Source organism: Pinus tabuliformis, chromosome X (genome assembly GCF_031772625.1).
Source record: "Pinus tabuliformis cultivar Carrire ecotype Pingquan chromosome X, CPIR1, whole genome shotgun sequence".
Lineage (NCBI taxonomy): Eukaryota > Viridiplantae > Streptophyta > Pinopsida > Pinales > Pinaceae > Pinus > Pinus tabuliformis.
The window spans coordinates 1,409,183,500-1,409,207,751 of NC_142308.1; positions in this window are offsets into that span (position 1 = coordinate 1,409,183,500).

A 24,252-nucleotide genomic window follows, 5' to 3' on the forward strand; every position below is an offset into this window, starting at 1 on the left:
TTCTTAGGAAACCAAAGAAAAGGAAAATGACGCTGAAACCTAGTACAAGTGCAGGTAAAGGATAGACAGAGGATCCAATGGATTTTGAAGTGTAGGAAACTAAAACCCTTCATGATATTGAAATGTAGGAGGTAAATGACCAGAGTGATATTGACATCGATGATGCCGACACTGGTATGGAGACAACTGTCGAGAAAACTCTTACACAAGAATAATTTGTTAAGGAAGACCCCACTCTACACCTGAACAGTCAGACATAAGAGCTTAAGAAACATATCTATGGGCTAGAGGTATTGAATCAGACTTTGAAAGAAGAAGGGATAGTGCAGAAACAGAAGAACACAGAACTGAAAGAAGAAGTGAAGGAGCAAAAATGCCAAGTAAAGATATGGAAATTTTGAGCATCAAAGTGCTACAGTCATCTTAGAAATGTGACCAAATGGCTCAAGGAGGCTTAAGGCAAGAAGAGGAAGACAGTGATAGTAGGAATCGGCATACAAATACAATACTGCAAGAAAGCTCCCTTGTTTTGGTTTTTTGCAACATGCAAAGGTTGTGTGAGGACCTACAACAAACTAGGCATGGGAGGATATTGGTAGGCTAAATTGTCCTATTTTTTAACCTCTCTCCTACTCTAGGCACATAACCTAAACCTCAGTTTTAACCTAAGAACCTATTCATTCTTGTACCTTTCTCTGAAATCATGCACATTCCTACACCTTCTTTGTATTTTCATATTTAAAGGCTTGTCATGGACTCAATTACTTATTTATGGATTTTATACCTTTAATTATCCTTGCAACTAATATTTGTCTTTCCTAATGTATTTGATTAAAAAATGTATGAATCATTGTTGTAGAATGGTTGAGTGAAGGTAGGATTCCTGCATGAGTTGGTGGATTCCTACACTCCCGTGGTAGCTCACCAATTGACACGTATCTTTAGTAAAGGATTAGTTGACCTCAAGTTGGGGTCGGAGTAGGAGAGAAATCAATGGATTGAAGATTAGGACCTCGACCAGATAGCTTAGATTAGTATTTTGTAATAGACCAAAAGCCTTCCTTAAGTTACTAGTATGATTTCATTACAGTTGTGGGCCTAAAGGCTTATAAATAATGTAAAACGCTGATAGGAATTAAGGAGCGATGCTATGTAAAATTTATCTAAGAGATTGTAATTATTTTGGAGTATCGCCTCTCTGGGCTCGATTGCAGATCCAAGATGATTTTTTTTCTTTTGAAACTAATATAAAGCAAAGCACCAATACGCAGTTTCATTTTCCATTTTTATTTTGATGAATCTTTGATCGACATATTCTGAATTTCGTTACAGGGAAACGAGATGGTTGGCAAGGACCCAACAAACCCACCATGTTCTCCCTTTATTTAAGGGTCTGTTAATTTAATTTAAAGTGGAGGTGTGAATTTTTTATTCAGTTTGATTTTCCTCACAAGTTATAGATTTGATTTCATTTACAGTTATTGTGTTGTGGATCCATGGTGTGCATGCTTAGAAGTATTCGATTTCAATTTCCATAAGATTTCTTTTGTAATGCTTGATTTCATTTATGCAAGGTCGGTACAATAACGCTACCTATACTAGTGCATTTCTAGTTCTAAAAATTGATTTCATTGGTTCAGTATCATGTCTTTTACTCCTTTCCTTTCACAACACTTCTTTATTCCTTCCTCCAAGATTGATGTTTGTTTCAAAACTAAGGGCATTATTAATATTTGAGGTTTCACTTAACATTTAATTGTGTTGTGATGAATATGGAATAAACGATGTAGTAACTTACAAGTTCGTGCTTGCACTGAACACTTTTGAAGAAAGGATTGAATTTCATGATTAGTTATTAAATTAACCTTCTTAGTTAAAACATTAAAAGGAATATCTAAACTATATGGACAGTTATCTCAGGAAAATGTTGTTTACACAACTAGATAATTTTCGTAATTATATAGAAGAGTTTTCTATTTTAAAGAAAGATTTACTTTAACTTTTGAAAATAATTTCCTCTCTAGAATATAAGTTTGGTTAAATCATCTTTCTTCTTGTGACAATTTACTTTCAAATTATGTTTTCTTTGCACTCTATTTCACTTAACACGCTTTTTATTTTTCGAAAGTAATCTAGAAACCAAGTGCATAAATACTGATTATCTGGTGCAGGAAGCTCATATCCGGTACAGGATCATAGTGTTCTAGCTCGAAGACTTGGAATTCCTACATGAATGTTAGAACTTCATTACAAGTACAAGACATCCTTTCGGTATCTAAACCTCATTATAGTGCAGGAACAACATTCTAGTACATGAACGTTGTTGTAAAAAAAGTATAAAAATTTAGTGCAGGAAAGAATATCTTTAAATAAGATAGATACACCGAATAACTTATTTATCCCGTTGTCTCATTGAAGATAAATATAAAGGGTCATTTTAGTAGTTAATATTACAATGAATTAAGAATCCATTTTAGGTTCTACAAAAGCACTTTTAATTTATTCTAGCACTACACTTTCTTTGAGTATCAATTTTCGCTTGATCATCATTTTTCTTTCGATTATGTAAATTTGTGATTTAAGAAGTAGGAATATAATTAAGAAAAGTTCATATCATTTCTGTCATTTCCTGTGCTTCACCTCTAAGTTTACAAAACCCCTTGGTTGACAATTAAGTGTTGAAGGAGTATGCTGAATTACGATTCCTACACCCAACCATTAGCACTTCTTTTGAGAGGAAAGTAAAAAGTGATAAGAGATGAACATCAATTGGATTTGGAAGATAATATCTTTTGATGTTCATGATTATGATTTGAAGCTTCATTTTCCCTTTCACGAAATGCATCGATTGAGCATTTAATATTGAATTTCTCATAATGAAAGCATAAGATATCTAAACAATCAAAAATGAAAACATAAAACCAATCTAAAATCAAACAAAATAGGTGAACGAAAAATAATAAAATCAAATCACTATGTGCAGTAGTAATACAATTATTGTTAAAATAAAACTGGGATTGACTTGAAGTAATTACCTCTTCACAAGGATTGGCCAGAAATATGGAATTAAAATGATTAACAACACCAACTTGTGAATTAAAGAGAGGGTTGGGACAATGAATATGAGTGACAATTCGATCATCCTAAAAAGAAAACACGGAAATGGGTTCTTGTATGTCGAAATCATGAGCATGATTAATTTTTTTGAAAATGATAACTAGTTGGAAATTTTTTTGAGTTAGAGTGTTCTTCATTTTCACACGTGATTTGAATTTTATCATGAGGATTCACTTGAGAAAAATAAAAATCAACATTTTCAATGTTAGAGTAATTATCATAAACCACTTCACAACATTATGTACAATTCCGTTCAATTTCATCTGATGTATCAAAACAAGAATGAATGTGGAGCACATGTTCATTAATGCTAGAAGAATGACCAATAAATGATTCTCTATCTAAATAACAACTAATTGGAAATTCATTTATATCAGCCTATCTATTTTCTAAAATAACATTAATGTAAAGAGGGGAAAAATTACTTTCAGCAAAAGTATCAAGATAGAGGTGAAAATGAGAGTCAAAAGCAATGAATTTAAAACTATCTCTATTTGCATATTCTTGTAAATTATTTGGATTTCAAATTACAAATTCGAGATCATTTATTTTCTTATTGATGCTTTCTTGAATAATATTGCTTAGCTACCGTGAATTTGTTTTTTGATCAACATGATCAAATTTAGAAGCATATTGCATAATATTGGAAACCTCAATTTCTGTTTGTACTTACTAATTTATAATCTGATTTGTTGAATTTAATTCATAGTGATTTTAAGATTTCGTGGCAAATGGTCCTTCAAGTTTATTATTGATTTATTCTGGTAGTTTTTTATCAAATTATTGCAAGATTTGTGATAATGGTTCATTAGCATGATTATCATTAACATTGTGAGAGGTGTGTACTAAATTTAGGAATTTATCATACATGGTTGAGCCCACTTCATCATGATTAATATGCATCTCTATATCAGATTTTCTTTTAATATTACTAGAAGTTGAAGGAGAGTCATCCAAGCTTGCAATTGTTTCATATTGATTTAAAATGGGAGGAAGATAACAAATATATTAAACCAATTTATTAATTCAATTTTTGAAGCTTTATCTTCAACTTTGAATCTCAAGAAAATTAATTGAAATCTAAAAGTAAAATCTAAGAGAGATTCATTTTCAAATCTTTGTAAATCTTCGAATTCATCACATACATGTTCATAATCATAATTGTTGAATATATAAAGGAACGTTCTGATAAATTGATCCCAATTGTGAATAGAGGCAACTAGAAGATTTTGACACTAGTTTCTAGCTTTTCCTAAAAATGTAAGAGTAAAAATCCTACACAAAATGCCTTCATCAATATCATGAAAAGTAGAATTTGAAATTTTCCTTCTTACCGTTATACTTTACATTTGACAAGTGTCTTACTATTTGTGGTGGACTGTTGGTAGATGCATGTCTAGAGATACAACTCCATTAGAGGTTTGAGAGGAGCCATTGTGATTAAAAAAACTTTAGAATACAAACACTCCAAAAGAAAACAAGTTTTCATGCCCTTCTTCTAGCGCCAAAAATGTTGAAGGCTCAAAATTATATACCAAAACATTATAAGGGAGACCACCCGGTTGGGACCTTAGAGCAACTCTTTTTTTCCATTTGGAATAGTAGTTCCAACCAGTTAAGCTATAGTCCATTACCTTCTCTCTATCTCTACCAGATTCATATATGAATTTCACTTACCAATAGAGAAGAGACATCAGATGAGACTTCTTGCTGATTAGAAAAAAAAGAAGTGATAATTAAGCTAATATGGGGCTCAGCCAGGGCATAAATAAAATTTTCCTCCTTGATAAGATGATTCCTAGGAATGTAGAATTAAATCTAAATGTTGAGAAAAGAAATTAATCTTAAACCTATCTAAATTAGGAAGAAGTAGGTCTAACCCAATCGAGATAAAAGTATTTAAATTATTGGGATTTAAATATGTATGGCTTATAATGAATATAACTCTAATGAATTAGGTCAATTAACTCATATTATGAATACCAAAACACATCCTATTAAGAGATCTTTTAACATGAATAATTAATCAACAGCATTTAGGAAGTAGTTCACAAAATCATGACTATTATTAAATCAGTAACTTGAATAGTTAAGCAAAAATATAAGGAAATAGTTCACAAAATATTATTGTTTATTAAATCCATATTAAAAGACTGATTTCTAAGTAAATAGTTATTCAAAAGTCAGACTTCAGCTCATAAGAGGAGATAAATAATAACAAATTATTGAGGAAAATTACTCACATTTACAATAATGCACAAATATGAATAAAAATAGAATATTTATAGTATTATAAAATCAAATTAGTATAAAAAAATAGTATTTTCAATACAAAATTATTGAACCTATTTCTCTAGCTCTGATATCTAACAATATTCTATAACTCATAAATGTTGTTGTTAAAACAAGAGTTGCAATAGTGCAAGTGCTGCTCTCCATACATAATTCAAAATGAAAAAGAAAAATCCTCAATTATCCCTAGATATGAGATTTACTCTCTTCTCACCTACATCTCTAAATCCCCATTACAATAGTGCTTTTAAGAATTCCGATATTGCAAAGAAGATAAGCACTTTGTAGATTGTACAAACTACTATTTATAATTTTACAAAATGAATTTCAAATATGAGGGTTGTTGAAGAGTAATTCTTCTCCAACAATTTTCATTGGTCAACACTCCTATTCTTCTATTGCTGGAGTAATCCCATTGATTGAAATATTCTTTTTCTCATATATTCAATTGTTTTCCTATCAAAACCAATCAAAATTTAATTAAAATGTAATTTAAAATAAAGCATATAAAATGTGGAAAATAAAACATCTTCCAATAAAAACTTAACTAAATAAATAAAGAAAAGAAAAGTTGAGCCTTTCACTAATCCCTATTAAGGTCTAATTTGTTAAGGAGACAATGTCAAATGGATATGTATTCAAAAAAACATATGAACAAATGAAAATCTAGAAATTAAACTCAAAAAATTAATTTTGTTTAAAAATTATGAACTTGATATTATAATGAATTTTAGACTCATTGAATGATCAAATCTCACAATGGAACCACCTCATAAATATATTGCATAATTTTATCTATCCAACAAGCCATCCTGGGCCTCATTTTTCCAAGTAAAGCCCAACTTATGAGCTCCAAAAGTTGAGGTATCAAATTTTCCAGAATTATGGAAAATTTGCTGCGTGGGCCAAAAATAGGATTTTTTAAAGTAAAATATAATCCTAATTTAAATGAAAATTATTTCTTAATTAATACTAATTTAATTGCAATTTAATTATAAATAGAATTTAATTAATCAAAATTTCAAATGGATTAAAAGTTAATTAAAATTAAAATTGTATTATATTATATTATACTTTAAATTCCATATAACAATTTTTAAACAAAAATATTATGTGGCTTTGGATTCAAATAGCAATTAGTGGAGGGCGTTATGTGAGTTGGAGAATTGGAAGGCAGAAGGCATGTAAGCATGAGGAGGCGGGAGTCATAATGCAAATAGGAGGAGTGAAAAAACAAATTATGATAAAACTAAATAGCCACCTTATAAAAATTAATACCGGAGATCGGAGACTACTAGATATCGGAAGTTTTAAAATGTGCTCAAACAAAAATGTTGATATTTTTATATTGGGATATCAAAACTTTTGAATATTGGAAGAATCAAATCGGATGTTTTAAATACTAGAAGATTTATATCGGGAGCTTTAAATATCAAAAGATTTGTATTGAGAGTCTCTTTTTCTTATAGGAAGCGAGAAGGTGATGTGAGGTGCGATCCACCTGGAGTGAAATTAAATATTCTACAAAAAAAACTACAACCACTTTACAATTTTAAGATTTCGGATTTAGTAATATCTTTTAAGATTAGGAATTGGAATAAATTACTCATATCCTGAAAACACATTATTTTAAGTATTCTATAATATGAATGATGATTTTGTAGGATCTCTAGTGAAAAATGAAGAAATTAGTAAAGATTAACTAGGGACTAATATTTACAATGAATTACTAATTTAATTAACATTACAAAAATTAAAATATTATACCTTTGATACATTTTTAACATAGGTGGTTAAAATTATGGGACTTTGAATGAGCACCATTTGCAAACTGTGTAACCAAACGAGATGAAATAAGTACCAATGGAAATCTAACAAAAATTCAAACTGAATGAAGAAATAAAAATAGAAATATGATGAAAATGAAAAAAAATGAAAAATTGTGGGACACTTAACCAAATTTAGGAACTATCAAAAGATGTTCTAGCCAAAAATTAATGGAAAGGGTCCCCATTATTTGAAGTAAATACGTCAAAAATGGGGGGTGCTGGGTTTTCCCTACAACGAGGTAAACATGTGATACGAGAGGCCACTATGAAGGGATTCAACCTCCTTGGTGACCTTAAGGAAATGAAATTGATGGAACGCATCAACCATACCTTCCACATCAACAACAACACCCCAAGGGGACATCTCAGCCACTCAAACGACCTGCCCCTGGGTCCAACTGATTCTTTATACCTCTTTACCACTAGTAACTCTCATACTATGGGCATGCTAGTGTCCAGGAACCTATAGATGCTCTCACAAGCCTACAAGCTAGCATCTAGGGACTTTTCAGAAGAGACCCTGTGCTAGCGTCTGTGGAATTCAAAGCAATTTTCTACACATAATTCTAGCCACTACCCATAAATTGTTCTAACTTTAAGAATTGATAAATTACATGATAAGAAGACTAATAACCCAAAATAAACCTCAAGACTAGGCCTCACCATCCCCAATCGATACTGACATTCTGTCAAACACTTGGCATCAATGCCACCTACAGGTCTAAGATACGAGACAGAGCATGAATGGCTGAAAAGTTTCATGAAACATGACAAGAAGGATCACCACCTTCTTGCTTGAACTATTATGACATCAATTAGGTGTTGCATCCATCATTGTAATAATTACAAGTAAATACAGGAAATGACCATGACATGACCCAATCAATTAACCATTCTTATAACCATCGTAAAGCCATGAAAATAATAGAGATATAACAACCATTAAATCCACATATAAAAAAGTTTAGAAGAAAGAGAACATTATTGTCGTTAATCATAGGAAAATTCGACAAGGTGAGGGACTTCCACATATGACCTGACCGTAAACATGGTCAACCAAATATTCATTTCAGGTAGTCACCTTTGTGCCATATTCCAAGCATGAATGTGGGATCTCATGGATAAACCAATCGAACCGTGATCACACCGAAACTGGTGCTTTGATCAAAATCGAACTGAAATTGGAATGGCATCTGGAATCCACCACTATCCTTGAGGAGTTTTTTGTCCCCTTGTCTCTCAGGATTTACCACAATCCCTTGATCATTAGGCCGTAAACTGAGACTCCTCCATGAGGATTTACTATGTATCCTTCCAAACCATTCAAGGCATTCCTAGGCCTTTGGGAATGAGCATTCAGACCACCTCCACCTCGGATTCAGAAATCCATCCAGAAAACAAAAGCTCAAAACCAAGATAAATATTCCAACATACCATTGCATTCAGAAAAGGCAAGACTAGGTTGAAACCGACTCTCATAACCCGACAAAAACATGACACCGACAATAAGAGAACCATACACCAACTTCCAAAGCCATGCATGTCAAAACCAACTAGGAAATCACATATGTAATATGCACCTGCAAGTATTCCTACTAAAGCTACTTGGTCATGCTCTTCCTTATTAATCCTTGGTTCATTCCTTTCACTTTGCTTGCTTTTGCTTCCTTCATCCAGAACTAGAGTGCTCGAAGAAAACTCTAAGTGATGAAGAGTGAGAGAGAGGCTAATGAGAGAGCTCTAAAACTTGAACTAACAAAAGGTTACCAACATACCCTCTGAAACCTTTTTATTAATGAGGCCTCTATTTTCTTCATTTTCAATTATTTTCTTTTAATTTCCTCCTGACATGCAACCTGTGACCTTTCACCTTACTTTTCTACTAATTTCCTTTATTTTGATATATAAATGTGCAGAAAATGCCTATTCTCCTTTTAATGTATTTTCTTTAGACTTTTCCAATTTCCTTAGCCATAAACACATCTAGTGATGCCCACTAAGATATCTTTTCCCAACATTAAGCTTGGAATACGTTTCCTTAACCATGGTCTTGCTTTTTGTTTATTAACTTTTATTACATGAAATTTTCACCAGTGCTATTACAACATCATCCCCCTAAGGGAACACCATCCTCAGTGTTAAACCACACTAAGGCCATAACAAAACTGCTAAAAAGAAAACATACTGCCCAGCGATCTTTATAACTTAGCTCATTGCAATATTTACAATGAAAGTCCTACTCAAAAGAAAAACATCATGACAACATGATGAGATAACAACCATACAGCTTATTGGAGCTTTATAAGTTAGCTCGTGGAGGTATTTGCATCCATATATATGCATATACCAACACCTCAACAACAAAAAATGCCAAACATATACGAAACGCAAAACCAAAACTTCTTTGCCTCAACTGGAAAAAAATGAAGGATACAGGGCCTCCATCTAATCTACCATCTCCCATGTAGCTTCTTTAGGCCCAAAATGCTTCCATTCCACTTTAAATTTCTCCATGGCTATTTTCCTAAGCATGAGTTAATTCCGCTGCCATATGCATTGAGGCCTTGGCTAGAACTCTCCTTCAAGCTTCACCTGCAATACAAACCAATCAATAACATGATCAACATCCTTCATATACCTCTTAAGCAATGGAATATGGAAAATGTCATTGAATTTCACTATTTGAGGGAGTGCAAGTCAATAGCCCACTAGTCCAATCCTCCCAAGGATCTCAAACGACCTGCAATACCATGGTGCCATCTTGGCACATGATCCAATCCTCAGAGAGCTCTTCTTGGGATTGATGCGCAAATACACATGCTTCCCAACCTGAAACCCCTTAAATACCCTATGTTGGTCTCCGTAACTCTTTTGTTTATCCTGTGTTGCTTCTACATTCTTCTTTATAACCTGCATTTCCTATTCCATGTATGTCGAAACATCAGGTCCAATAAGTACCCTATTCACTGGATCACTCTAGCTGATGGGAGTATTACAACTTTGCCCATACAATGCCTCAAAAGGAATCATCCTTATTAACTCCTGATAATCATTGTTTTAAGAAAACTCAAGCAACGAAAGAAACTCCTCCCATCTCCTCTACTAGTGCATCACATACATCCTCAGCATATCCTCTAAGATCTTGTTGACCCTATCTACTTGTCCATCTGTCTGCGGATGATAAGTTCTATTGATGGCCAAATTTGTACCCAAACCTGCAAATAGCTCCTTCCAAATCTTGGAAGTTAACTTCACATCCCGATCCAACACAATCTTCTTCAGAACACCATGTAATCTCACAACGTCTCTGATGGAAACTTGTGCTACCTCACTGGCTGAATATGTAGTCTTCCCTAGAATGAAGTGAGCTAGCTTACTCAACTTGTCAACCATGACCATAATAAAATAATGATTTCTCACCATCCATGGAATACCTACAATGAAATCCATTGAAATTAACTCCCATTTCCATTCCGGAATCATTGTAGGCTATAGTAGACCATCTGGATGCTTACATTATCCCTTTACATGCTCATAATATAAACATCTAGCCATGAACTCTGCCACTTTCTTCTTGAGATTCGACAAATAGTAGAACTTCTTCACTGCCATCAATCTCTTTTGATATCCTAGGTGAACCGAGTATGGATTGACGTGAAAATCCCTCAAGATAAGCTTCTTTAGCTCTCTACAATTTGGCACATAGATCATGTCCTTGAATATCACCAAACCATATGTCGTGAGATGATAGTCTACATCATGATCACTTGTACCTGTACCTGCACCTATAGATGTGCATGTACCTATACCTACACCCACACCTGTGCATGTCCCTGTACCTACAGCTGTACCTATACTCTGTTATAACCTATGCATGATCTGCATGTGCTTGTCATCCCACTCTGCTACCTACAAAATTCTATCCTATAACTCTATCCCATAAGAGATTATAGCTACTACATGATTTACCTCTACCTTCATACTAAGACCATATGCAACCTAGTTCTCCTTTCCTTTGATGTATCTCGTCTCGAAGTCAAAATCAGTAAGGGTGGCCAACTATCTAGCTTTCCTGACATTTAGATTCGGTTGGTGAAACAAATACCCCAACTGATTTTGATCGCTCATCAATACAAACCTCTTTCCAAGAAGATAGTTCCTCCACATCTTCAATGGATGTATGATCACTGCTAGTTGAAGATCACATGTCGGATAGTTCTTATCATGCTCATTCAATTTTCGCAACTCATAGAACAATAGTTGTCCTTATTGCATGAGAACTCCACCTGATCCTTTCTTGCAAGCATTTGTACGCACTACAAACTCTTTGTCTAGATCTGCTATATTTAGCACTAGTGCATGTATGAACAACTACTTGTCCTACTCAAAATTAGCTACACATTCTTCCTTCCATTTGAACTTCTTACCTTTCCTCTACTTGGTCCTGAACGTAGCTTATAAGATATCATCTTCCTTGACGCGTACTTGATTTTATCCTGATCTTGAGTCGATCTTAGAGAACATTGTTTCTCCCTTCAACTGATCAAACAAATCATCAATCCTCCACAATGGGTACCTGTTCTTAATCGTTACCTTGTTCATTTGCCTATAATCAATGCACAATCTGAGAGCATCATCTTTATTATTTACGAAAGGCACTGGTGCACCCCAAGGAGATACACCTTGACTAATGTATCCCTTGTCAATAATCTCCTTTGACTGCAACATCAACTCTATCAACTTAGGTGTGCTCATCTAGTAAGGTGCCTTTAACGCTGGAGCTGCCTCTGCCACCAACTTGATAGAAATGTCTACCTCCGTGTGATGTGGTAACTCTATAATATCCTCAGGAAATACATCCCAATTTTTTTGTAGAACTCGGTATCTTCTCAAAACATCCACATCCCCAACTTCCTTACCTTTGTCACTAGAAATGTGCACTGCAAACATCAGACAACCTTTTCTACAAATGTTCTTAGACCGCATAGTGGTAACGATCCTCACTAATATAGGCTCATTCTTCCCCTACAAAGTTATCTTTTTCCCACTATCATCCACACACTCAATGGGCTTGTCAGAGAAATCCACTTTGGTCTTGTGAGGGTACAGCCAATACATACCCAAAATCATACTATACAAACCCAATTGAATTACATTAAATGTTCTCGTTGTAGGCATACCATTTAACTCGAATGCACAAGATCTTACCCAATGGTGAACTCTCTTCTTTGTACCCATATCCAACTACACCAACCAAGATTATGCATTCAATTATTTTCTCAAACCATGCTTATCCACTAGGTCAGGATTAATATAATTATAGTTAGATATAGGATCAATCAAAATAGAAACAACTTCATCAGAAACCTTACCACCCATCTCAAGGATAGATGGTTGATGGTCCACTTGTATGTTGTCCACGGTTGCACATATATAAGGAATTATATGACCAACATCACCATTTGTATGCGCCTCATGAGCACTGCAGATATGAGGTCTACCACCACTCTGATATTGTGGACAATCCCTCTTAAAATGATCTTGAACACATATCCAAAACATTGCAATGGTTCCCTATCACCATGTCTAGATTGTTGCTCTCCATGTCCTTTCTCAGTTGTATTGAACCTCTTGTAAGGAACTACATTTTCTTTCTCACTTCCATCTCGAGGTCTTCATCACTTTGGTGGCCATTTCCATTTAGATTTCTCATTTCCTTTCAAGTCATTCTTAGGCTCAATTTTGCTCTTCAACTACTCATAACAATGTTTCAAATTTTGGATGGCCTCCTCGAATGATATAGGCTCAACAAACTCAATCTAGTCTCTGTATGCTATTGTAATTCCACTCATGAATCTCTAAACCTTAGCCTTCTCCTCCTTGAGGCAAGGCACATATCTCAACAAATCCAAGAACCTACTAGTATACTCATGATCTGTCATGGAACCCATCCACAACTCATAAACCTCCTTCGCTCTATCATCAAAGTATCTCTCTGACAAATAATTCTTCTTGAAGAGTCTCTCAAAATCATTCCAAGTCAAATCATCCTCATGTATACCTTTAACATTCTTCACATCTTACAACAAAATATTTGCTTTCCCATTGGGACAGAAAATTTTTATCTTAGCTTTCATGTTTTCTGAATAATCATGCAATCTAAAGAATTTCCTCACACCAAGAAACCATGCCTCTACATCCCGTGATTTATTCATCTCTCCATTAAAGCTAGGTTGATTTTCTTTCTTAAACTCAACCACAAAATATCCCCTACCACTTCTTCTATACGGATGAAAATGATGATGATGATGACGCCTGTCTTAACTAGAACTAGAATAGTACCTGTGTCCATCACCTCACTTTTCCGAAGTGTCCAACAACCTACCATCTTTGATCATTTCATCTCTATCTGACATATGAAAACCATAAGACCTGCTTCCATATGCCCCATTAGTTATGTCTTCCTTATCATGCCTAATCCCAAGTGGTCCCTTTCACTTCAATTATGAAAAACTCTTAAGTAGTATTGAATCAACCTCTACTTGCTTCTCTTGTGCCCTCATGATTTTGTTCCAAATTAGAAGAGAGGTGAACACCATGTTGCTCATCCGATTCATAGGGATATTCTTTTTAGTTTACCATCTTGCTAGTCATTTTATCTCTTTCTTGCAAGGCATACTATGTCAACTAAACCAAATCATATTAAACCAACGTACCTTATCATAGTTCGAGGAGGACATATCATATGAAAGATCATAAAATCAGCTTGATACATGTATAGCATAATCATAACAACATATATACATATGACACATAAACACATAATCATGTAGACATCAATCTCGCTAGAGTCGAGCAATCAATGAATGACCATACCAACTACGCACATACAATGACTACATGCATGAAACAACAACCATAACACCATTGTATACATGACCACATGCAAACATTAAAATGCATAAGCAACATGTAATCAATCACACACACACATGAACACATATGATCAAGTATGAATGATGATACCTGTGACAAAACCTACAAGAACGATACATGTAACTATTGAGCCTTAGAGTTGCTTATTTTTTACACCCTTTTTCACTTATTTTATTCTTCTTTGACCATCATAATCACTCAATGGGCATCAAATCAAAATATTTATGGCATGGTAGGTATATAATTTTCTTGTGTTTCATAAGTTGATAATGTTCTTTATTATTAGTCCAATTTTTTCTTTAGCTATTGAATTGGGATTATTCTGCAGCCAAGTCCTTGGTTTCGTAGGTTCGACGGTGCCAGTTTGAGAGAGAAATATGTGGAAAGGTGGTGATCAATGCACTCAACGATTCCCTCCTACCTTCATGAACCAAATTGATAAAAGAATCTTCCAATTACATGTTCAAGGATAAATTCAACTCTTTCATTTATAACAAGCGAGCGAGGAATGAGATACACGCCTCACAATTTTCTTTGTTAATACAAAATCATGAGCGAATTTTTTTATGATATATTTTCATAGTTAATTTTAGTAGTGTGCTAGCAAGGATAACAATAAATGTATTAACATTTAATGATATGGGCTTTATAAAAGACCTCACAGCGGACACAAACACAATGATTGGTTTTATACAACGGTGAATACTTAAAACTCTGTTTTTAATATTCACTTTATGAACAACCTTTTAGCTTTCCATGCATGGCTCACTATTTGAATGATAGTGTGATTAACTACTTCTCATGGAGGCCCCCCTCAAGTAGTAAGGATTCTTGTTCATTTTTAGTAGATAGAATTTCTGTATAATTTCATAAGCTTTCTATTTTATTCAATTGTATAGATGTGTTTTTAATTCCTTTCATAGTCAACTTATGATTTTTTTACTAATCATCTCTTTTGTTTATAAATGCACATGAATTAAGATTAACAGTATTGATAGCAACAATATGATTTATACTGAGAAAAAACTTTATTTTCCTTATAAAATAGAGGATTTATTTGCAGAATTAGATGTTTGATTTCAAACATAAGTGATTTTATAATTCAAGAAAGTGTGGATGTAGTTAACCAGAGATTTATTTCATTTTGGTTTCAAACAATTATGAATGATATTCTTACCGATGTGTGATGAGATTAATAGTATCATTTTCCTTTGAAATTGAGTGTGTATAGAAATTGTGAAGAGTGCATTTAATTTTCATTTACAATAAGTGTGGGATTTATTTAGTTATATGCAGAGTTGTGAGATTTTGCTTTGAAGAAGACTGTGAGATCCTCCATAAGTACTCTTTGGTAAAGGAGTGTGATCATTTAATTTTCTAGGAATAATTTCTTTTCTCACATTCATTTCAATAACTTAACTTACATTTCCATAACTCAAATTAATTTAGAATTGGTGTGAATAAACAAAGACTTCTAGTGTATATAGTACACTTACACTTCATCAACTTACTAGTCTGAACAATAATTTAGGAAAGTAATTTAAGGTTAATTAAATTACAAAATAGTAACCAAGCATCCAAGAATGTAACCAAACATACAAGAATGACACATGTAAGCGACATATAACAACATGTAATCAGTCATACACTCATGACAAAATGATTCACACAACGACATCATTATTCGCATGGCGACATCACTATGATAATGAACAACATCATGCATATGAAACAAGCACATAGACCACAAGGATGATTGACACATGTGCAACCGACATGAATGCATGACAAACACATTCAACCAAGCATAGCACAACAACATTCTGATACCAATTTGTAACCACCCTCCTCCCACATCTACCTAAGTAACCGACCAACTACAGTAAACATGCAATGAGATATTCCACTATGAAGGGATTCAACGGCCTTGGTCACCTTAAGGAAATGGAATCGATGGAACACATCAAACATACCTTCCACATCATCAACAACACCCAGAGGAGACATCTCAACCACTCAGACATCGTGACCCTAGGTGCCACTAATATTTTGGAACATTTGACTTCTGGAAGCTCTCATGCTATGGGCATGCACTAGGCAGGGACCTATGGACGCTATCACATGCATCCAAGTGAGTAGCTAGGTACTTTTCCAAGTAGAATTGTGCCAACGTCCACGAAATTCAAGGCACTTTTCTACCCCAAAATTTCGGAAACTTCCCAAAACTTGTTATAACATTCAGAATCCATCAAAGACATGATGAAAAGACTAATAAACCAAAAATCAACCTCAAGACTAGGCCTATTGATCCCCAACTAGGATTGACATTCTGTCAAAAACTTGGCATCAATGCAACCTATAGTTCTAGGATATGAGACAGAGCATGAATGGCTGAAAACTATTACAAAACATGATAAGAAGGATCACCACCTTCTCCCTTGAACTTTTATGTCATCAATTAGGTCTTGCATCCATAATTTTAATAATTACAACTAAATACATGAAATGACCATGACATGAACCAATCTATTAACCATGCTTATAACCACCATAAAACCATATGAATAACAGAGATAAAATAGCCATTAAATCCACCTATAAACAAGCACAAAATCAAGACAACTTAGCTTTCATTGATCATAGGAAAATCTGATCAAGTTCAGGACTTCCACGTACCACTCAATTGTAGACATGGCTGAACCAAATCCTTCTTTTAACCAGTCAACCCCGTGCCATATTCCAAGCATGAATGTGGGATTTCATAGATAAACCAGTCCAAAAATAACCGAGGGAATCTAGAGGTTAAACCAACTCGACCCTCACCAAATTAGGATCACACAAAAACTTCTGCTTCAATCACAACCGAACTGAAATTGGAATGTCATCTGAAATCCATCACTATCTGTGTGGAATTTAATGTATCCTTGTCTCTTAGGATTTACTACAATCCAATCCTGGATCACTAGGACCTCAACCAAGACCAATCTCTTAGGATTTACCACAACTCAAACCGAGATCATTAGGCCCTAAACTGACACTCCACCCTTAGGATTTACCATGTATCTTGCCAAAACCAGTTAAGAGATTCCTAGGAATTTGGGAATGAACGTTGAGACCACGTCTGCCCTTGAATCTAAAATCCATCTAGAAAACTAAAGCTCAAAACTGAGATAAACATCTGAACATACCATGGCATCTGAAAAATGAAAGGTTAGGCTGAAAACCACAATCATAACCTGGCAAACACCATGCCACCGACAACAAGAGAACCATACACCAACATGCAAATCCATGGATGTCAAAACTAGCTAGGAAATCACACATGCAATATGTTACTTGAAAGTATTCTTGCTTAAGATTCTTGATCATGCCCTTCCTTTTTGATCCTTTCTTTCCTTCATTTCCCTTTGCTTGCTTTTCTTGGATCCAAAACTAGAGTGCTCCAAGAAAACTCTAGGTGACTAAGAGTGAGAGAGACAGAATCATGAGAGAGATCCAAAAATTGAACTAACAAAAGGTTACCCACTAATCCTCAGAAGACTTTTATTACTAAGGCCTCTACCTTCTTCATTTTCCATTATATTCCTTCAAATTCCTCCTCACATGCAACCTATGACCTTTTACCTTACTTTTCTCCTAATTTCCTTTATTTACATAAATAAATCTGCCAAAATGCCTTTTCACCTTTTAATTCCTTTTCTCAAGCCTTTTTCAATTTCCTTAGCCATAAACACATCCAGTGATGCCCACTAAGATATATTTTCCCAACATTCATCTTGGAACAAGTGTCCCTTAACCGTGGTATTATTTTTCCCTTATTAACTTTTATTACATGAAATTTTCACGAGGGCAGTTATGATAATACATAAAGAGTGAGCACTAGAAAACACTATAGCTGACGATAATATATATAAATGAATGTATATTATGCTAAATGTTCAAATATAGATTTATTACTAATTGTAAAATAAGAATTTAATTATAAATTTAAATGTTGACAATCCTTGATGACAAAAATAAAAGGTTCAGTCTACGAACATATAAGATTTCAAAGCTTTCAAAACAAAGATAGATCAACCGGAAATCATTCCAAATGGTTAAGCATAAGGAATTACCACCAAATTCAATACTAACTAACTAACTAACTAATGATACTCAATCTATAGGCTTCTTATCCAAAATAAAAGAGAAAAGATAATTGTAGCAATTTCAAAAGCTTAAATGATGTTTCAATCATTCATTTATGACTCAAATACATAAAAAATTAATGAAATGTAAAAACACATTCCAAATACCTGCAACATAAATTCCAATTCACTTGTGTATAAATGACATTATTTGCAATCAAAATTCTTGGACTCAATTCATAGGAATCCAAATTGAAGTAATATCTATACTAGTTTCACCCTTAGGATACAAATCACTAAAGGGAGATATAATCACCTATAAATAGCTATAATTGAATTAACAAGATGAAAATAAATGCAAATATTTTCACTATTAATTCAAAGGTCTAAGCCATAGAACAACAACATTTTATCTCCCAAATATTCATAAATTAGATCACAAAACATTAAGAATATCATAAACAAAGTGATTATAGAAAGGAAAATAAATATTAGTATAAATTGATTGAATAAAATGAAATCAACCACACATACAAAAAAAGGTTTTAGATTAACATTTCCACATTCATAGTACGAATATTCTGTATTTCCTTTCAATATCCTCCATCCAAGAGGAATCAATTACACCTCCTTTTGTTTAAAATAAATGGCTTATATATTGGCCCAAGACTCTACTTTTGTTTCAAACTAAAATTTGCAAGATAAGATTGCTTTACAAAACTAGAATAATTTGTCTTTGACATATTGGTCATATCCTAACTACTTGCAAGAAATAAATATAATAGGAATAACATGTCATCCTTGCACAAATAAAAGATATCCATAACAAAAAATCCATTGAAATCGATATCATTATATGGATAGCCTATCAAGTGACAAGGCAACTAGAAATAGCGACTTCTGCAAAAATACTAAACAAAGGTTGCTACAAACTCAATATTATGTAGCAATCATATTAAATTTAGCAAATACAATCAAAACATACCTCATATATTTGCTAAAACACAGAAAAAAATAATTAATTATTAAGTAGGATCCAAATCTAGACAGATGAGAACCTTCATATTTAAAGATTTGATGGCTAGATGAGTCTCTTCGAACTAAAATTTTACTTCTTTTTTGGTAGATTTTTGTTTACATTGAAATTCTCTTAATTGATTTTGGCCTTTGAGTTGATCATTGTCCTGTAACAATTGGTTAATATGATGTTCCAAAAGAGGTACTATAAAAAAGAAAATTTTGGTGCTAGTACATGTTTAGTAGGGATGGATCAGAGGCATATTTGATCTGAGGAGTCTTTTCTGCATCATTGTTTCCATTTAACTCAAACTTATCAATGTCACACAAACCACAACTATCTTTGGCCTGGGGCTTAGTCTTCATCATTGAAGGCTCGGTGGTGGTTCTAAATCGATGAAGACATATTTTATAGCGATATTCTTGTGCCTATTACACTGAGGAATTTGATCATTCCAAAACACTAAACACACTAGCTCCATACTTGAAATTGGATTCCCACGACTTAGAGTTAGATATTGGTGAAATGGATAGGTCCTCAAGCAAGAGTTTAGTATATGTCCTTTCCTGTCCGTGCAAATAGTTGCTAAGATATATTGAAATTGAACTACCCTCCATCACCTTTGGTTATGTTACAACTTCCTCCTATTGTGAAAGATAAGGCACATCTTTGGTTTCTTCCCTTGAAGTTGGACCTTTCCTTTGCCCTAAAACCTTATGAAAAATGAGATCACATTTTCTTGCAACATGTCTTACCTTATATAATGACGATAACAAAATGGGATATTATTGTACTCCAATACCTGTAAGTAAGAGAAACCCCTAGAGTGATGGGGCCAACCCACGTGGTCCCGCCGTAAATGCGCTGATGATGTTATGTACCAGCAATGAATATAATAATAAAAGAGTTTTTCAGATATATGTGTTGGTTGATTTGTAATCTGTGCTCTATTGATTACGGTTACGGTGATTGTACCCTGATTGCTTACCCGTTGAACACCTGTCCCTACTCGGGATTCTACAAACCCGCCTTGGTTTGGGGATTTTTTACTCCTTCGCGCTCATTTGGTTCTTGTTGTTTCTCCCGGTCATTTGCTCTACGAGCTCTGCAGCTTCTGTGGTTTTTGTTGTAGTTTTCTAAGGCTTGTCTGCCTGGTTTGCTGGTTATGTGCCCCTAGTTACCTGCTCGGCCTCAGTCGTTTAGGTCTCGGCCTGAAATGCTTCTGTTCTTCGGGCAATTTATTAAGACTCTTGTAAGTTTTGCATAACTCTATTCTTCGGTTTGCATGTTGGCTGTTGCTGTGAATTGGGGTTTTACTTTAATGGGTTCCCGCCTCTGTACATTGCTGTCTGTGTCTTGTGAGCGGTTACAGTTGCTCTGTTTCAGTGGCCTCCGTCTCCATGCGTCGTTGTCTATGTCTCATGAGGGTTTAAGTTATGTGATAGCTGTGTAATTCTTGGTGGTATTTCATTCAGTATTGGTTCAGCTTCTCCACAGACTTCGGCAGTCCGGTAGCGGCGTTCTCCATTGGGTTCTCTGCCAACTCGTCCGGTAAGTCTTTGTTCTATGCCAGATATTTGCAATCCTCTTTGACCTGTATCTGATGTCTCGGCTCCTTTGTGAGCAGGAGGGTCACTTCGTGGTAGAATTGTGGCTATGGTCCGCCGGATAGGTACTGTGACATTGTGGTTTGTTTCTCGTTCTTTTCCATTCCTTTTTGTTTTGCTCATATTGTTACTTGGAATCTAACCACTCTTGTCGCTCTCTTGCAGGTGAAACCGTTCGAGGGTTTCGGTGTTTGGGCTCTCAGCTATTCGGGCAAACACGGATAGCTTCTCTGTTGTCTGGCAGCTTGCTTGTATGGGTGTTTCGATTTTATTGGGCTAAACTTTCTTTGCTAGCCTTAGGCTGCTCTCTGTCTGTACTTAACTCTCTGGTCGTTGGGCACGACGTTGGCTATGATTTTGGGTCCTACGGGAATTGGCTCTGTTTGCTTTTAGTGTTGATTACCCACGACTGTGAACTGAGTTCAGTCTTCTACTTTGGACAGTATGTAAATGTATGATGAATTTGGGCGACTGTATTATTGTAACCATATGAATTTAATAATGGAATAGATTGGTCTTGCGTTTGTAATTTCACATACCTGTTACGAGGTCTTTTAATTATCTGGTTATATTGATTTGTGTTGTTACTTGTCATCCAACTGGTCTATCTTCTTCTCCTGGTCCAGAACCTGTAGCAGTACATCGACAGTATTCATATAATAAAGTATTATCAAAGTTACACAACCATTGAGGACGTTGTAGGATTGTGTGTGCACAGAATAATTATATTACTCTCTCTGTTTCTTTTCATACACAGTCGAACCCTGTAATGGGCCTGTTTCCCTCCTTTAGTAGCACTGTTTTCAAATGGTTTTATAACTGTTGTTGGTTTGTTTTGTTGGTTACGTCAGTTGTTTCTTATATGGAACTTTTTCATAGTTAGCTAGCACACTTTCTTTTCATGCTTTTACAACAGTAATGTAACTGTCTGGAAACAATGACTCTAACTAATTACTACTGCTCCTAATTAAAAGTCATTACATTATTCCTAGGAAACTTTAATTAAAAAAAAAAAGTTAAATAAAATAAAGACAGATATACTATCCATCCAACGAACTGTGTTCTCCGTCCTCTTCAGAAACCATGTCAACTTGGCCTCTGTCTTGCCCTGTCAGCCAGATGCTCCTACATCAGGCTCCCAGGGTAAAAGAAAATCATGGCTCCGTTCCATGAGTTCCTCCACCGAATAGCCAACCTTCTGTATCTGCGCCGCGTCGAGCCACGAGCTGTCCTCCATTGGACTGTCTCTCCACTTGACGAGATATCATAGATATTCTTTCCTACGTGTCTTCTTGGCTACCTGTATACTGAGGATCCCTTCAATCTCATGGGACTGAGCCGAAGGCAAATGCTTCTTCCAAGAACTGTCTCCAATTTGGGTGTCCCGTTCTGGCCGTACCACACTGTCATCCTCTTCTTGGGCATTATATGGGAACAGGTCCGCCACATTGAAAATAGGTGATATGCCTATATCAGGTGGCAGCGAAATCTCGTAAGCGTTGGCTGAAAATTTACGTAAGATCTTGCATGGACCAATTTTCTTATATTTTAGTTTATTATATGTGCCCTCAGGAAACCATTCCTTGCGCAGGTGCGCGAGAACCTCATCTCCAAAATTAAATTGCACTTCTCTTCGCTTTGAATCTGCTTATTGCTTATACTTCTGTACGCTGTCTTGCAATCTTAATTTGACCCTTTCATGAAGTTCGCTCATTGCTTCGGCAAAGTCTTCCCCATCCGCGCTTCTCCATTCCAACTTTCCCAAATCTCGCAGTTCATGTATTCCCCGAGGATGCATGCCGTACAAAATTTGGAATGGGCTGTGTCTGGTGCTACGATTGGGCGAATCGTTATAAGCAAATTCTGCCTGAGCGAGAGCTCGATCCCATAACCGTGAATTTTCTCCAGTTAGACTCCGTAATAAATTTCCCAAGCTCCTGTTCACCACCTCCGTTTGTCCATCAGTCTGCGGATGATACGCAGAGCTGAAATTCAATTGCGTGCCCAACTTTTTCCACAGGGTGCGCCAAAAGTGTCCTGTGAATTTTACATCCCTGTCTGAAATGATAAATCTGGGTAGGCCATGTAGTCTAACAACCTCTGTGAAAAACAGGTGAGCCACGTATGTGGCATCACTAGTTTTCCGGCAAGGAATAAAATGAGCCATTTTCGAAAATCTATCTACCACCACCATTACTGAATCATATCCCCGCTGCGTTCTAGGCAGTCCTAAGACAAAGTCAATGCTGACTGAGTCCCATGGCCTGCTTGGAACAGGTAGTGGTGTGTAAAGTCCAGTATTCTGACTGTGTCCTTTCGCCAGTTGGCAGACTTTACACCTGTTCACATATCTTTGTACATCCCTGCTCATTTTGGGCCAATAATAAAAATTTCTGAGTTGCTCCAAAGTTTTGTTGATGCCAAAATGTCCTGCTAGTCCACCACTATGCTTCTCCCGTACAATATTTTCCCTCATCGAACAGTCTGGGATACATAACTGCCCACCTCTGAACAATAATCCTTCCTGCAAATTATAGTCTAACCATGGGCTTGCATTCCTCAACACGGGATTTTGGCAGGCTTCAAAAGCTTCTTTGAAATCTGTGTCGGTTTGGTACAAATCCTTCAGATGTTCGAATCCCATCACCTGTATGCTACTTTCCTGTAAGAGCAAAGCTCTTCTGCTCAAGGCATCTGCCACTTTATTGGCTTGCCCACTTATGTGTTTTAACACGAAAGTGAAACTCTGCAAGTATTCTACCCATTTGGCATGCTTATGGTTTAACTTGTGCTGCTGCATTACATATTGTAATGCCGAATTATCAGAAAATAATACGAACTCATTGCCCAACAGGTAGTGCCTCCAATGTTTTAAAGCTTGGACCACGGCATAAAATTCCTTGTCATACGAGGAGTATTTCTGCCGGCTCTCATTTAATTTTTCACTAAAGAATGCCACTGGTCTGTCTTCCTGACTGAGCACAACGCCAATAGCTGTTCCACTTGCATCACACTGAACCTGAAAGAGTTTATTAAAATCGGGCAGCCTCAAGATTGGCCTCTCCGTAATCTTCCGCTTCAAGAGCTGAAAACTGTCTTCTGCCGCTCTGGTCCAACAAAAAGGCTGACTGGCCTTTTTGATGGTTTCTAGCATCGGCGCGCAGATTTCACTGAAATTCCTAATAAATTTCCGATAAAAACTTGCCAGTCCGTGAAAGCTACGTACCTCAAATAAGCTCTTCGGTGACGGCCAATTTATGATTGCTGCAATCTTTTCTGGGTCCATTTTCAATTCATTTTCTGCAACTACAAACCCCAGATAGACC